A 14,540-nucleotide genomic window follows, 5' to 3' on the forward strand; every position below is an offset into this window, starting at 1 on the left:
TCATCCTCGCGAAAGCTCTCTGCAGCAGAGATCCTGACTGCTGAGTTATGCAGATGGGGAAACTAAGGCCAAGGGGACGAGAGGTTTGCCCATGGGCGTACTCCCACCCTGTGCTAGGCTGTGGCTCACTATCCTTGCCGGGGCCCTGGCTCTGGACCCTCGGGGCGGAGAGAGGCCTTGATAGAGTTGCCAGATGGAGCAAATGAAAAGACAAGATGTCCAGTGAAATCTGAATTTCAAATAAACGGTAAGTAATTGTTAGTATAAGTATGTCCCAAATATTGCGGACTTGTAATACATTCCCAATATTGTACAAGGAACTTGAAAAAATCACTCATTGTCTAAAATTCCTATTTACCTGGGCATTCTCCACTTTATCTGGCAACACCACCTGCCTTGGCTGCCCTGGTCAGGGCAGGAGGCCCGAATCAGTTCCTAGCCTGTCTGTGGGCCATGGCACCTGCAGCATCATTCTCTGAGACCCATTCCACAGCCCTGGGTGGGAGGGGAGGGGGTGGGGGTGGGGCTACATCCCAGAATCCTATTTACTTTACAGTCACATGGTGCCCAGGCACTGCTTTTTCAACAGCCCTATGAGGGATGCATATTTCTACTTTACAGGTGTCACAATTGAGACCTAGCGAGGTTAAGCAAGTCGCCAAAGGTCACATAGCTAGTAATGAATGGCAGCAGCAGCGTTGAACCCAGGCTGCCTGGTTCCAGGTCTGTGTTTTGCCATCATGCTGTGGAGAGCTCCTTGGAGCTGAGAGCCTTCCAGATCATCTGGACTCGTGTCTTTCAGGCTGATAAACCTCAGAGGCTTTCCCTTCAATGCAGTCCCTACAGAGCCCCATCCACAAAATAGAAGTAAGCAGCTGTGTGAGCTGAAGCCCCAGTCTGAGGGGGACAGTGTGCCTACTTCCCCGAGTCCAGCCCAGGTCTCCATGCACGTCCCTCCCGTTGCTCAGGGCACCCGCGAGGCCCTCTGTTTCCTATACTGTTCCTCCAGGTGCCTTAGACACGGGTGCCACCTTCTCATCTGGCTTTCAAAGGGACTTCCTTGTCTGGGGTTTTCCCCCAGGCACAGCACTGCTGGGCTGCTTCTGCGTTTTCAAGAATTTGAACCTGAACACCAGTGTTTGTCCACTAGCTCTAGGTTACCTGGCACCAGCTGCTGAACTCAGTTCAAGGTCGGCTTCTCTTCCAGCCAGAAGTGCAGGCTGGGGGCTATGCACGTGAGTCCAGGGATGCCTGGAATGGCCCAATGTCCAGAGGCTCTGAACGGGGATTGGCAGAGGGGAGTGGGCAGTCCAGCCCCTTCGATTTGGGGAAATGGTCAGAGCGGTGGTGATGACTTTGAGTCTGGCACGAGGCTTGGGACAATGTCCCCTTCTCGGCTCCCTCCTGGCAGCAGGACCCCAGCCAGACCCTCCCTCCAGCCTCCTGTTTTCTCAGCTGTCCTGCCATTGCCCAGTGTGGCCAATGAGATGAACTCCTGAAGAGAAGCAGCATGCACCAGGCCTGGCATGTAGTAAGGCATTCATTGCTATTGTGTTGCTGTTGTTTTCAAGCTCCTCGTCCAGCAAAAACAAAAACTCACGAAGCCTATGAACGTGCCATGCGTTTCTGGAGTCACAGTTTTGATCTGCTCACAGTGGTCACAGCAACGTGGTAAGAAAATGGTCCAAGCAAATGTACTCATGAAACAAACCACCAACCATCCCCAACCTGAGCTCGTGACTCAGTTACTTCACAGTAGAGGTGTCGGGACCCTCCGTAGGGCCTCAAGAACCCTTTCAGTCCCATTTCTTCTATGCTCTCATCTCTAAACACCCTTGACCTTGCTCACTCCACTCCAGCCATGCAGGCCTCCCAGCTGATCCAGCACAGTCCTGCCTCAGGGCCTTTGTACTAGCTGTTCCCCCCACCTAGACCACTGGCACCCCAGGAGCTACATGGCTCGCTCCCTCCTTCAAGCTTTTGCTTGAATGTTGCCTTCTCAACCAGGCCCACCCTAACCACCCTCTCTGAAATTACAGCTGCTTTTCTCACCCTCTTGACACCACCCCTGATTTTCTGTGCCACTTTCCACTTTCTAATTAATGATATTATGCTTATGATTCCACATCTGTCTCTCCAGCTACACTGTCAGCTCTGGGATGACGGGGCTCGTTGCGTGTTGCTCATGTATATGTCCCAGATGCCCAGCACAAACCTGGCACGTGAATAAAGGCAAGGCAGTCTGGAGGGGAGAGGGAAGAACCTGGCATCCCTCTGTGCCCGCCACTCCTCCTTTCTACTCCCTGCCCCCAGGCACCCGTAGCCCAGAGGTCGACCTGGGAGCACCATCAGAAGGCCTTGTTATCTGGAGTTTCCACAAAAAAGGTGAATTACACTGCTTTCCCCTCCACCTACCCGCCTTCTGAGGTGAGGGTGCCTCCCCCTCGCCCATCTCTTTGCTCACCCTCCTCCACCCCGAACACCTTCTTGGGGACACCAAAAAGAGACACCGATATGCAGAAGAAACACCTGGGAAACCCGCTGAGGGAGGGGCCTTTGAGATCGCTCCTCCCTCCTGACCTAGACACAGTTAGGGCTAAATGCGCCTTACGAGACCTCCCGCCTTCTGAACCAAGAATACGCTCTCTCTAAAAGCCAAAAAAATTTTTTTTGAATTGTGATTGTTTGCTACATGCCGAATGCAGTAGACTATTCTTAATAATGACAATAGTAATAATAAACGCATCAATCTAGCGTGTATATGAACTCATTTCGTCCTCATAAGAACCCTGTGAGGGAAACACTGTCCATTCTCCCCATTTTACAGATGAGGAAACTGAGACACAGAGAAGTTAAGTATCTTATCCAAGGTGGTGCAGTTAGTGTGAAGCCAGGGTCAGAATTCAGACAGGCTCTTTCTAAAGTCGGTGTGCTTACCCATATTCTCTTTTTCCCTGAGTAGGAACTATAATCCCCATTTTATAGATGATGAAGCAACCAAGACCCCAGGTTTTGCTGCTTGTAAGTGTCAGAATCAGGATTTGAACCTAAGACAGGACAGCATATTAAGGGCCCATTCTAATTCATTGCGGCTGCGGGTCCCAGTCCAACTTGTACACGTGTGCACATGGCGCCAGCTCTTACTACCTGGGCATTTGCTGACCAAGCTGGACAATACAAAAGGCCAGCTGTGTGGAAGAGCTTTGGGATCTGGGCTGAGGAGGGCCCCCTCTTCTGATGTCCTCAAGTGACAAAAGAGGAAGCGGAAGAGGAGAAAGAAGTGAACTGGGGACCAACTCATTTCTAAAGCATTTTCCCAGCATCACAAGCAATTGAGAAACAAGACAGAAATGAAATCCTGTGTGGTCATCGGATGTAAAGTCATTGCAGCAAAGTTGCAAACTCAGACCAGCGAGAAATCAAGCAGCACCCAGAGGTTTGGAGTCACTCGGTTTTATTACACCGGCGGTCCCAGAAGAGCTGGTGCTCTGAAAATCTGGGCCCCGAGCTATGGGGCAATTTTATTTTTATACTCGCATTGTTACTGTCGGCATGGGCTGATTTACAGACCCCTGAAATTGCTATGAGCTATGGGCAGTTACAGATCATAGGATTTTCTACCAAGCACCAAAGCAATGCATCTTTAGGGGAGGATGAGTTCTCAGTTGACCCCGAGATCTCTGGCTTTGCAACAAGCATGTTTACAGAAACAGAAAAGAGCTCATTAAAAATGTTGGCCAATTAAGAGGAAAATTCCTCTCAAAGTGCCCTTTGGGGGAGCAAAGGGTCCTTCTGCACCCCCAGAAGCACACCTCAATGAACCTTTCTCTGAGCCAGTCCCGCAGCAAAGAGATGTCTGAGAGGTGCTGCTTTACTGCTCGGTTGTCCCAGTACCTGTGCATGGATGGCAGATCGCCCAGAGCCTCGCTGGTGACAGCTCAAAGTGGGGACAACACAAATGGCTATTAAGAAGGAGCTGACAAATACTCCCTTAAAAACCACTCAGTAAGTTCCTCTGCTGCTTAAGGAGGAAGAAACAGCCCTGAATGTCTGCTTATGGAAAACGGGCTGTGAAACCCTCAAGGGCAACGGGATTAAGAAGTACAAATTGCCAGTTATAAAAACAGTCGACGGGGATGTAAAGTACAGTATAGGGAATACGGTCAATAATACTGTAATAACTATGTACGGAGTCAGATGGGTACAAGGCTTATCGGGGTGATCACTTAGTAAGTTATATAAATGTCTATTCATTATGTTGTACGCCTGAAACTAATCATGTTGTATGTCAACTGTAATTGAAAAATAAATTTTTTTAGAAAGCAGTAGTGAACAATCAGCGCTGTGTGTTAACATCTACAGCGTGTCTCACTGAAGGTCATGCTGAGCAGTAGAACATGAAAGCATTTGATGGGTTATGACCAGCTGCCTTTGTTTTTAAATGGACTGGCATGGCATGGCACAGCGTGGCACAGAATGGCCTGGCAAGACACAGCAGGGCACAGAATGACGTGGAATGGCATAGCATGGCATGGCCTGGCATAGCATTGAACAAACAGAATAGAACAGACAAACCCAGACAGCGTTCTTTATAAGTATTACTGCATAAAACTTCTGTTTTAGTTATGTCAGTGTCTCAATGTACTGGATTACAAAGCAAAATCTATTTTTTCACTGTGGCTTGGAGCTAAAATAAAGTTTGAAAACCCTTGATATGGAAAATATCTAAAAGAAAGAAAGGGCCCAAACAGCCCCAGGGGGCTCCCTCCGAAGAAAAGGGGGCAGAAGCTTTATTTTATACAATCCTGTACTATGTTTCTTTTTTTAAACAATGAGCATGTATTGCTTTTGCAATAAAATAAAGACCTTTTAAAACCTTTTAGAAAAAATAAACACCCTTGCCTCCATCTCCAGGAGAGGGGCTGTGCCGTTTGAGCTGTCAACAAGTTTTTGATGTGAAAAAGACCAAATCTTTGCCCCAGGGGCTCTGCCTCCCAGGGGGCTTCCAGGCCGCCCTGGTTTGTTTCCACACATCCTTCCCTTCCCCTCCAGAAAGCCACAGGATCACCCAAAAAGGAAACACGCCTTATGATGTCAGTCTTCATTTTCAAAAATGGAACAGACGCCCGGGTTTTAGCAGTGGATTGGCGGCCAGAGCCCTGGGGACGCAGCTGTCTGCTGGGGACTGAGGCTGGGACTCCCCTTGCCACACGCAGGCCGGATTTCCTATCGCTGAGAGCAATGACAGTATCACAGACCGTTAGGAAAGTCGATGGCCCTCCAGCCAAGCCAGGCCATCTCCACACACGGGCATTGTGTTTTCAGCCTAGCATTATATCGTGTTTTCCATATTGATAAAGAAGTCTCATGACTCTTTTTTATAAATGCTTACTTAAGATTCCACCAATCAGTTACGATCCATTACAACATACCTGTCGAGCACCAGGATTTCCTATAATAAATGTTGCTGCAGGAGACCAGCTGGGCACGCTGCCTTTCTTTTCTTTTTTTAGGATTAGCCCCTTCAGGCAAATTCCCAGAAGTGTGATTGCTGGAAAGGAAAGCCTGAAACACTCTGCCAAAAGTGCTTGTGGAAAGGGCAGGGACCCAAGCCGTTTTACGGAACTGCCGGCTGGGGTGATGAAGTCACCGCCACCTCTGTCATGGGACGTGAAACATCTGTGACCCAGGAGCCCCATGTCAGGAAGTAGGAGCAATGCAGGAAAGAGAGAGACTTCCTCTGCTACTCCAGGAACCAGCCAGCGCCTGACACACAGCGGAGACGACACGGGCCTCAGGGCTCTGCAGGGCAGCGGGGACACCCTTCCCCTCCTCCCGCCGTGGACCCTGGAACCCTCAGCATCCCAAAGCCCATGCTGGGAAAACGGCTTTCTTTCCGAATAGTGTGCCGTTAGGCTTCTGCAGGAGGCTGTGACCATGAAGAACGTGGTCCAGAGCACATAATGTGGGCTATCTCGGCCCATTTGGGCTGCTCTAACAGGATATGACAGGCGGGTGGCCTGTAAACCACGAACATTTATCTTTCACAGTTTTGGAGGCTGGGAGTCCAAGATCGAGGCACCAGCAGATTTGGTGTCTGGTAAGAACTCACTTCCTGGTTCATAGACAGCCGTCTACTCGCTGTGTCCTCACGTGTTGGAAGGGGGAGCGAGCTTTCCAGGGTGTCTTTTATAAGGGCATTAATCTCATTCCTGAGGCTCTGCCCTCATGACTTCCTCACCTCCCAAAGGCCCCATCTCCAAACACCATCACCTCGGCGGGTTACGTTTTAACATGAATCTGCGGGGGACACAAACATTCAGCCCATAGCACTGGTGTATGCTGAGCAGGGAAGACAAGGGCCATTGTTTGTGTGTCCAGACAGGGCAGATGGACGGGTGGGGTCACAGCGCAATGCCAGCTCTGCCTTCAGGACCCCACAGACCCTCGCAAGGCCTGGGGTTCCTTGCAGTGTGAAAGCTGCTGCTTCCTGCTTCCAGACAAGACTCCCACGCATTTCTCTAAGGGTTGATGAGCGCCTTCCCTGGGCTCCCCACCTCCCAGCATGTGGCCTCACCCCAGCTATATCTCTGCAGTCCAGAGCAGGGCAGGAGGGAGAGCACCAAAGGTAGAGGGCAGGAGTGAGGGTGACAAAGAAAGAAGGGAGGGAGGGTTGAGGAAAAGAAATAAGGGCCCCTAATGGTGAGCCCACAGGTTCTGGGCAGTTCATACGCATTACTTGTGTATTCTCACAATTGCACCCAAGACAGGTGCCACCATCCCAGCTAAAAACCCACTGCTGGCCATCCGTTTGGAATCAAGATACAGACCACCAAAGCCTCTGCTTCCACCTTTGGGTCCCCATTTCGTCCTTAGGGCATTGATCACACAGGGTGTGTAATTATCCATTTAGGTAAGGGATGGCTTTTTGTGAAGCTCATCATGGACCATTACAAACACCTTCAGCGTCCATCTGATATCAACTATGGCCCCCAAGCCCTACTCTACCACTGGATCTTTAAAAAATAAACTCATTCTGTTGGAAAAAAATCCCTGCTATCATATCATTTCATCTGTAAACACTTCAGTTTGAGTCTCTAAAAGACAAGACTCTATTTAAAACTATAACCACAAAACTATGACATGCCAGAAAAAAAGGAACAACTTCTGAATTTCATCCAAAGTCATCCAAACGTTTAGAGACATTTCCCTAAAGCTCTCACAACATTTTAAAAAGAATCTGGTTTGTTCGGAACAGGATCCCGTTCACTGTGTCTCCAGTACCTGAGACCCAGCTCATTTGGCATATAGTAGGTGCTCTGTAAATACTTGCTGGGTGAACAGATAGGGTAAAGGATAAGCCCGAAACAGCTCGCATTTTTGGAGTACTTCTCAAGCTGGGCACCGGGGCATTCTCAAGGCATCCTGATGACCATGCTGAGAGGTAACACCTTTTATTGTCCCGTTTTACAGAGAATGCAACTAAGGCACAGAGAAATGAAGTGACTTGCCCAAGGCCACACAGGGAGGAAGTGACGCCTGAAAGAACACACGAAGAGGATGTGGGGAACTAGCTCACTGTGCTAGGTGCTACTCTTCACCCAACAACAGCCCTCAATCTGTGGGTAAAGAAACAGATACCACCAGGCTGTGCTGGGTGGGCTTCACCCACTCCCGCCCAGTACTCCCGCAGCCTGAGGACAAGCGTGTGGCACGGTTTCCAGGGCTGGGGATTACGCCCCTCTCTAACGACACCCACGTGGGCACCGTTGGCCTCATCAGCGTCCTATAGAGGAATTCCTGACCTGCTTTCCCTCCTCCCGGAGGACTCCAGGACTGCCCTCCTCTGGCCCCCACAGCGAGGAGCAAAGCCATCTCAGGCTGCCCTGCCCCTGTAAGGCCATGCAACAAAGATGTACTGATCATTGCTAGATGCCAGCCCCTGGGGCAGGCCTGGAGAACAAGTAGTAGCTAAGACCAAGTTTGAGTCTACTCAGGAGACTCAAATGAGACCCCCAGATGTGTTAATGGTTTACCTACTGGTAAAAGGCACAAGGGAAAGATGTAAGAGGCTCTAGGTGCATCTGAGTGGGGTACTCAGGGAGGGCTTCCTGGAGGAGGTGAGACCAAGGCTGAGGAATGTAAATCCTGAAGCTAGGAGCTAAGTCCTCTTATTTACTTTGAACAAGTCTAATTAAAATAAAAGAATTAAAAGAATTGTTATGAATAATAATCACAATGGCTAACAATTATCGGATTATGTTGTTTTGTGTTTTTGCAGATTGGCATCTCCTTTAATCTTTACAACAGCCCAATGGGTAGAGGCTATTATAGATGAGAGAACTGAGTCTCAGAAAAGTGAAGTAATTTAGCCAAATCACAGGACTCAGTACGTGGTGAAGGTGGGATTTGAACCATAGCCAGCTGGATCAAAGCATGCAGACCCTGGCTATGGATTTTCCTTTCTGTTAAGAGGACCTGCCACCCTGATAGGCGGCTCACTGGACCCTGGCCTGGGACCTCATAGCATCATCTGAGGTCATCTCCTTTCTCCAGCCTCAGACCTTAGGTCCAACACAAGGGATCAGGAATATGATGGCCTTCAGAGCCACAGGTCCTACACAAACAGCACTTCGAGCCCAGCTACTGGCCTGGATAGACTCTGCAGTCAGAAGGAACTGAGGTGGACAATGGCTCTGAGGCATACTAGCTGTGTGACCTAAGGCGAGCTCTACAACCTCTCTGAGCTGCTGCCCCTGCCCCTGAAAAGTGGGGATGACAATAAGGCCCACCTTGTGGGGCATTCCAGGCAGAAGGAACAGTGAGAACAAGGTGGAAGCCTGTGGCACACATCTGGGGGACTAAACAGCAGTGTCCCTAGGACACAGAGCAGATGGGGAGGCAGAAATAGAGTCAAAGAACTTTATGTTGGGAGATTTATTGAGCACTTACTAGGTCTGGGACCTGGAGACACAGAGGCCTAAGGGCAGGGATTCTTGTTTGTTTTGTTCACTGCTGTATCCCCAGTGTCTAGAACAGCAGCTGGCAAACAGCAGGCCCCCAATAGTTGATTGATGAACGAATGAGTGAGTGAATCGATGAGTGAATGAATGGGTGAGTGTATAAATCAATGAGTGAGTGAGTGCATGATGCATTCTGACAGCTCTTAGTGTTATAGCTGAGGAAGGAGCTGGATACAAAGAAGAAACTACCATTCCTGGGGGGTATGAAATCCAACCAAGGATTTTCAAAGGGGCTGATGCTCAAGGCAAGTCTTAATATATGAGCAAGGCAGATAGGGAGGGAGAGCATTCCAGCCAGAGAGCACTGCTTGGGCAAAGGCCTGGCACACTGACAATTTTCCGGAGTTTGAAATTAGTGGGGCATTGAATGGAGGTGGGTGTAAAGAAAAGCTGGTGGTAAGTCAGAGATGGGCCCCAAGGGTCTGGAATAAAGCATCTGAATGCTGCCCTTATGTAATGAGTCAGAGAAGGTTTTATGCAGGAACACAGCGGGATCAGATCGGACCACGTCTGGCTGTAGAATGTCCCGCAGCCAAAAACCTTTACCCCTTCACTGCTTTCCAGAGCAGGTCTGTATCCCAAACACATGCTCCCCACCCCAAAGGCTGAATCTTTCACTACCTGTAAAAAAGAAAAAAAAAGCAGGTGTTCCAAAAGTATTCATCCAGCACTCTCCATGGCATAGAAATAATAGCTTCTGCCAGCCCTGGGGTCAGCCTTGGGTACTTACCAGCCCATTTAGTTCCCCCAACAGTCCTGCGAGATAAGTAATATTTCCTCCCCATTTTATGGATGAGGAAAGTGAGCTCAGAGAGGTTTAGAGAATGGCCCATGATCACACAGCTACTTGGGAGCAAATCTAGGTCTTGACCCCAAGCAGCCTGGTCCCAGAGCCCCAGTTCCCTATTCTGAGCTTCCTAAAGCATAGGCCTGTTTTCTGCCATCAAGTTGGGGAAGTAAACCACTGCACTCAGGGCAGGTGCTCGAAGAAGGCTGCCTCTGTTGAGCTGCCCTCAGCCTTACATTGAGAATGTAGCTATCGCTGTTGCTAAGGACAGTGTTGTCATTTCCAGTACATTGCCACGGCCCCTGTATGAGTGCCTTGAGTTCTTCAAGCCCAGGAAAGCCAGACTTTCCTGGAGCTCTTGTTTTCAACTTTAGAATGTTGAGAATCTCTAAGTTGATTGTTTCTCTTTTTTGCTCTGGCTACTAAGAAGCTCAGACCAAATGTACACCCCAACTCTGGAAGCAATAGTATGCTTTAACATACGTATTGTTTTATTTTCCTTCCCTCATATTAATTTTATTACAGTTCCTTCATTTTGAAAAAATCCCTTTTTTTAGTTACTTCTGATCCATTTTGGCAAGAGACAAGGTTACAAATACATACACACATGAAAAATGACTAACAATAGTATCATTAGATCAGAGTTTCTTGACCTTGGCACTGTTGATTTTAGTGCTGGATCATTCATTGTTGTGGGGGGCTGTCCTCTGCACTGTAAGTGTTTGGCGGCATCCCTGGTCTGTACCCAGCAGATACCAGTAGAACCTAACCCCATCCCCACTGTGACAACCAAAGATATCTCTGGCCAAATATCTCCAGGGGGCAAAACTACCCTTGGTTAAGAACCTCTGCTCTAGCAAGAGCTCCTTAAAGGCACGATAAGAGTGATTTTTGGCAGCCAAGGTCTAGCTCAGGGCTGGAACTTGGCAGGGTGAGAACAGCTGGCTGAAGAGATGAACGAATGTCCATCCAATACCACGTCGCCTCTCTCCAGGCAACCAGCCTGCAGAGCTCTGTCACCTCAATCCTCACAGCAGCCCCATGGGGTCAGAATTAGATCCTCGCTTCACAGATAAAGGCACTGGGGTCCAGAGAGGCTGAGTGAGTGGCCCCAGATCACACATCAAAGGTGAGAGGGTAAAGGATGCAAGTGCAGAGTGGGCTCCCTCGCCACGGCTGAGAGGACCAGGGAGCAGTCAGTGTCAGAAAAGGGCGTAAGCTGGATCCTGAGGAGAAGGTTGAATTAGAGGGGGCAGGAAGTCCCAGGTAGGGAAACCCCAGAATGGAAAGGCCTGTAGGTCGGCATTTGAATGGCTTGCTTAAGACTGGGGGACTCCTGAGAGAAGTGAAAACGTATATACGTGAATGTTCTCAAGAGCATGATTCACAATAATCAAAAGGTAGAAACAACCCGAATGTCCATCAACTCATGAATGGAAAAGAAAACGTGGTCCATTCATACAGTGGAGTATTATTCAATCATAAGAAGAATGAAGTTTGATACATGACACATGCGATGGCGTGGATGAGCCTTGAAAACATGACGCTAAGTGAAAGAAGCCAGACGTAAAAGGTCACATATTGTAGGATTCCATTTATATGAACAGGCAAATCCACAGAGACAGAAAGTAGATTAGTGGTTGCTTGGGGATGGGGGAACGCGGGGACTGGGAAGTAATAGCTAAAGGGTTCGGAGTTTCTTTCCAAGATGCTGAAAGGTTCTAAAACTGACCGTGGTGGTGGTTGCACAACTTCCTATACTGAATGCCAATGACTGAACTTCACATGGGCAGACTGCATGGCACGTGGAATGGCAGCTCAAACACGCTGTTCGAAAAACAAAGACGGGGGAGGGGTGCTCCCAAGGTAGAGGATTCAGGCTTCGGTGCTGGCTGTGCCACTGCCTGGCTGCGTGACCCTGGGCAAGTCACCTCACGTTCCAGAGCCTCAGTTTCCTTATCTGAAAATGGGTACATCACTAGTCCCCCGTCTGCTAGGGCAGAAGGGAACATAAAGAGATAAAGCACGTAGCTCACAACCCGCCAGATGACTGCTCCATATGTGTCAGTCACTGGACCTCAGACTCTGGGTGTGTCTCCTCCCCACCTGCTTCTTCCTCAGACTCGAGAATGCCTGTTCTTCAAATGGCACAATTCCTTGAAATCTGAAAAGACTGTGCAGGCTTTCCTGGCCTGGGAAATAAACAAAAGCCTTGACTGTTGTCCAAGTTCCAGATCTTAAAATCCTGTCGGCCTTCTTTCCCCAGGCCCAGAGGGCCCAGCCCGTCATTTACAGTATGAGACACCAAATGATTTGTAATGGCGAACTCACGTTGCTACCACCTGGGGCCCTCAAATCCACGGGTCCCACTGTTTCTGGTGGCTTTGGGGATCTCAGAGAGGCAAAGAGAAGCTGGCACTGACCCTGCAAAATAATACAGCCTGGTGGGATGGGCTGGTGGGGGGACCCCACAAAGAAGTGAGTGTGTGAGGAGCTGGTTCACGCACAACGGCCCCTCAGAAACCTGTCCCCGGGGAGAACAGAGGATCTCTATCGACGTGGCCGAAGAAAGAACTGTCTGTATTCTGTTAGGACCTGCCCCCACAGGCTCCGGGCCAAGAGTGTGCAGTGCAGCATCTATTACGTTTCTAATTACGCCTAGGTGGCGAGGAAAGGATGTGGATGTGGGTGGTGTGGGCAGGAAATCTTTAATCCGGCTCCGTGTGCCCCAGCCTGCATGCCAGGCAGCGGGGAGGGCCCCTCCAGCAGATGTTGGGGCGGCGCTGGGGATCGAGAGCCCTTTTGCGCACAGCCTGGGCACTCGACTGTTTCTAAACGCTGCGGTGCCTTCCCAGATTGCTCGAGCTTTCCTTGGACCCAGGAGCCGGGGAGATACGGGATGGTGTCCGTGAGCAGCCCAGATTAAGGAGTAAATGAGAGAAAGGAAAGTCCTGGTGGTCGAAATCTAGACATGGGAGCAAGGTCACTGTACAGGGTTGTGCACTGCACGACCGCAGAGGGGGCTTCTCTCAAATATGGGGTCGCACTGTGTACAGCCTATACAACCATTCACGGGGGCCCGGCCTGCAATGGACCAGAAGGACCAGCTGGTGCAGGTGGCCAGGGCCTCGCACTTGGGTGGAGCTGGGGGATGTGAATGAGTGGCCAGTGTGTGTAGGGGGGACAGAGCAGGACCTCATCGCAAATGTCAATCCTGTTTGAAATATTTAGACCCTCTCCCCAATAAATAACTAAATCTAAGGGGTGGAGGAGAAGCAGAAAAGTCAAGAGGGTAAGAGCCTCAGAACCCATGGGATGTCCTACCACACAGATATGGTTGACAGAAAAAATAGAGAACGCTCCATTATAAATTTGAATATCAGATAAACAGTGAATAAATTTTAGCATAAGTATGTCCCAAATACTGCATGAGATGTACTTATGCTAAAAAAAAAGGATCTCCTGGTTACCTGTCATTAACATTGAACTAGGCGTTCTCTCTTTTTATTTGCTAAATCTATCAACTCTACCCCAGAGGACATGCCCATAAAAGCTCTTTACTACCCACCGCCGTCTGGAAATAGCTATTGAAGCAGCAGCCAGTTGGGAGTGTATCACTCCCCCGACCTCGCCAGTGTTTTGGGGGCTGTGCGGCAGGCAGGACAGGAGACGTGAACACGCCTCCCCACACATGTGTCATCACAGTAGCCTCCTTCCTCTGCTGGGGGTTCTGAAAGCGCCACCTGGCCTGGCTAAGAGATTTATGTGGATGTGGGAGCCCAGCAGGGCCACATGTCCCTGGGGGAGGACAGAAACACAGTCCCTGAGTCTTGGGAAAACACAGCACTGCCCACACCTCCGAAACTGGAGGACCTTGTGCAAGGCCTGCTTGCTCAGCCCAGATTTACGGTTTGCGATTGGGCCTCTCCCCGATAAGGCAGACCAGGTGGTTTCCCCGCCAGTGACACTGTGACTCCTGGGAGCCTCGGTGGCCTTAGGCTCCAGTGTCCTCTCATTCATCTGAGATTGGGTCGTCCAGGGGTCAGCCTGGGGGCTGGTGCTCAGGCCCTTACTGGGATGTCCTGGGCAGGCAGAAAATGAGGAAGAAAGGGCCTTACGCAACTCCCAGGCGGTTTCCAACTGGCTGACCTTTTGAGGGGCCACCTGCGGCCAGAGCAAACCACATGTGGCCAGTGGGCGGTACAGCCAACCCAGCTGGCAGGACACCCACATGCACAGGGAACCTGAACAGAAAGTTACCCAAGACCCAGATAGGACAGGCCTGGATCCTGAGCCCCCAGAAGAGCCCTGACAGATCGCAGGGGACTCTCCCTGCCCCTGCTCGGAAATGGCCACCAAGTCCCCCACTGCCGCTCCCCACTTCCCTGTTTGTCCGAGCCCCTGGGGAGGGCAGACGGGAGGCGGGGAGAAACTGAGACGGCATGCTTTAAGAATGAGTCAGCCCTTTAGGCACAATTCCACTCTGTTAGACCAGAGGCTATTGGGCCTCTGAGGACTTGTGGGTCCCCTCTCATCACCTCAGAATCTTGTTCCCCAGGGAGGCACGTGGGCACTAGGTCCCTGCAAAAGCTGTGAGGCACAACTGGGGGCCCGAGATGCCCTCTTCTCACCAGAGGGCAGCCAGTTGGGTTCTTGACTCCAATTTTTGTTCCACTTGTGAGCCCTGTGGGATGGACAGAGGAAAGGATGCTCGCATGGGCAAAGAGGCC

The 14,540-nt window shown here is 50.1% G+C and overlaps 1 protein-coding gene across 2 annotated transcripts in view; it reads right to left on the minus strand.

The window, feature by feature from the left end:
* LITAF (lipopolysaccharide induced TNF factor) overlaps nt 1–14,540 on the minus strand; it is a 91,569-nt gene that overhangs the window by 30,847 nt on the left and 46,182 nt on the right. The window contains exon 1 of one of the 2 annotated variants that reach the window (XM_039885347.1): nt 5,433–5,450. The exons of the other annotated variant lie outside the window; for it this stretch is intronic. The gene's annotated coding sequence lies outside the window, so the exon portion shown is untranslated. Of the gene's footprint in view, nt 1–5,432; nt 5,451–14,540 lie in introns of those variants that run through there. 2 annotated transcript variants of the gene reach the window in all.

Source organism: Pteropus medius, unplaced genomic scaffold (assembly GCF_902729225.1).
Source record: "Pteropus medius unplaced genomic scaffold, Ma_sr-lr_union100, whole genome shotgun sequence".
In the NCBI taxonomy this organism is placed as follows: Eukaryota; Metazoa; Chordata; class Mammalia; order Chiroptera; family Pteropodidae; genus Pteropus; species Pteropus medius.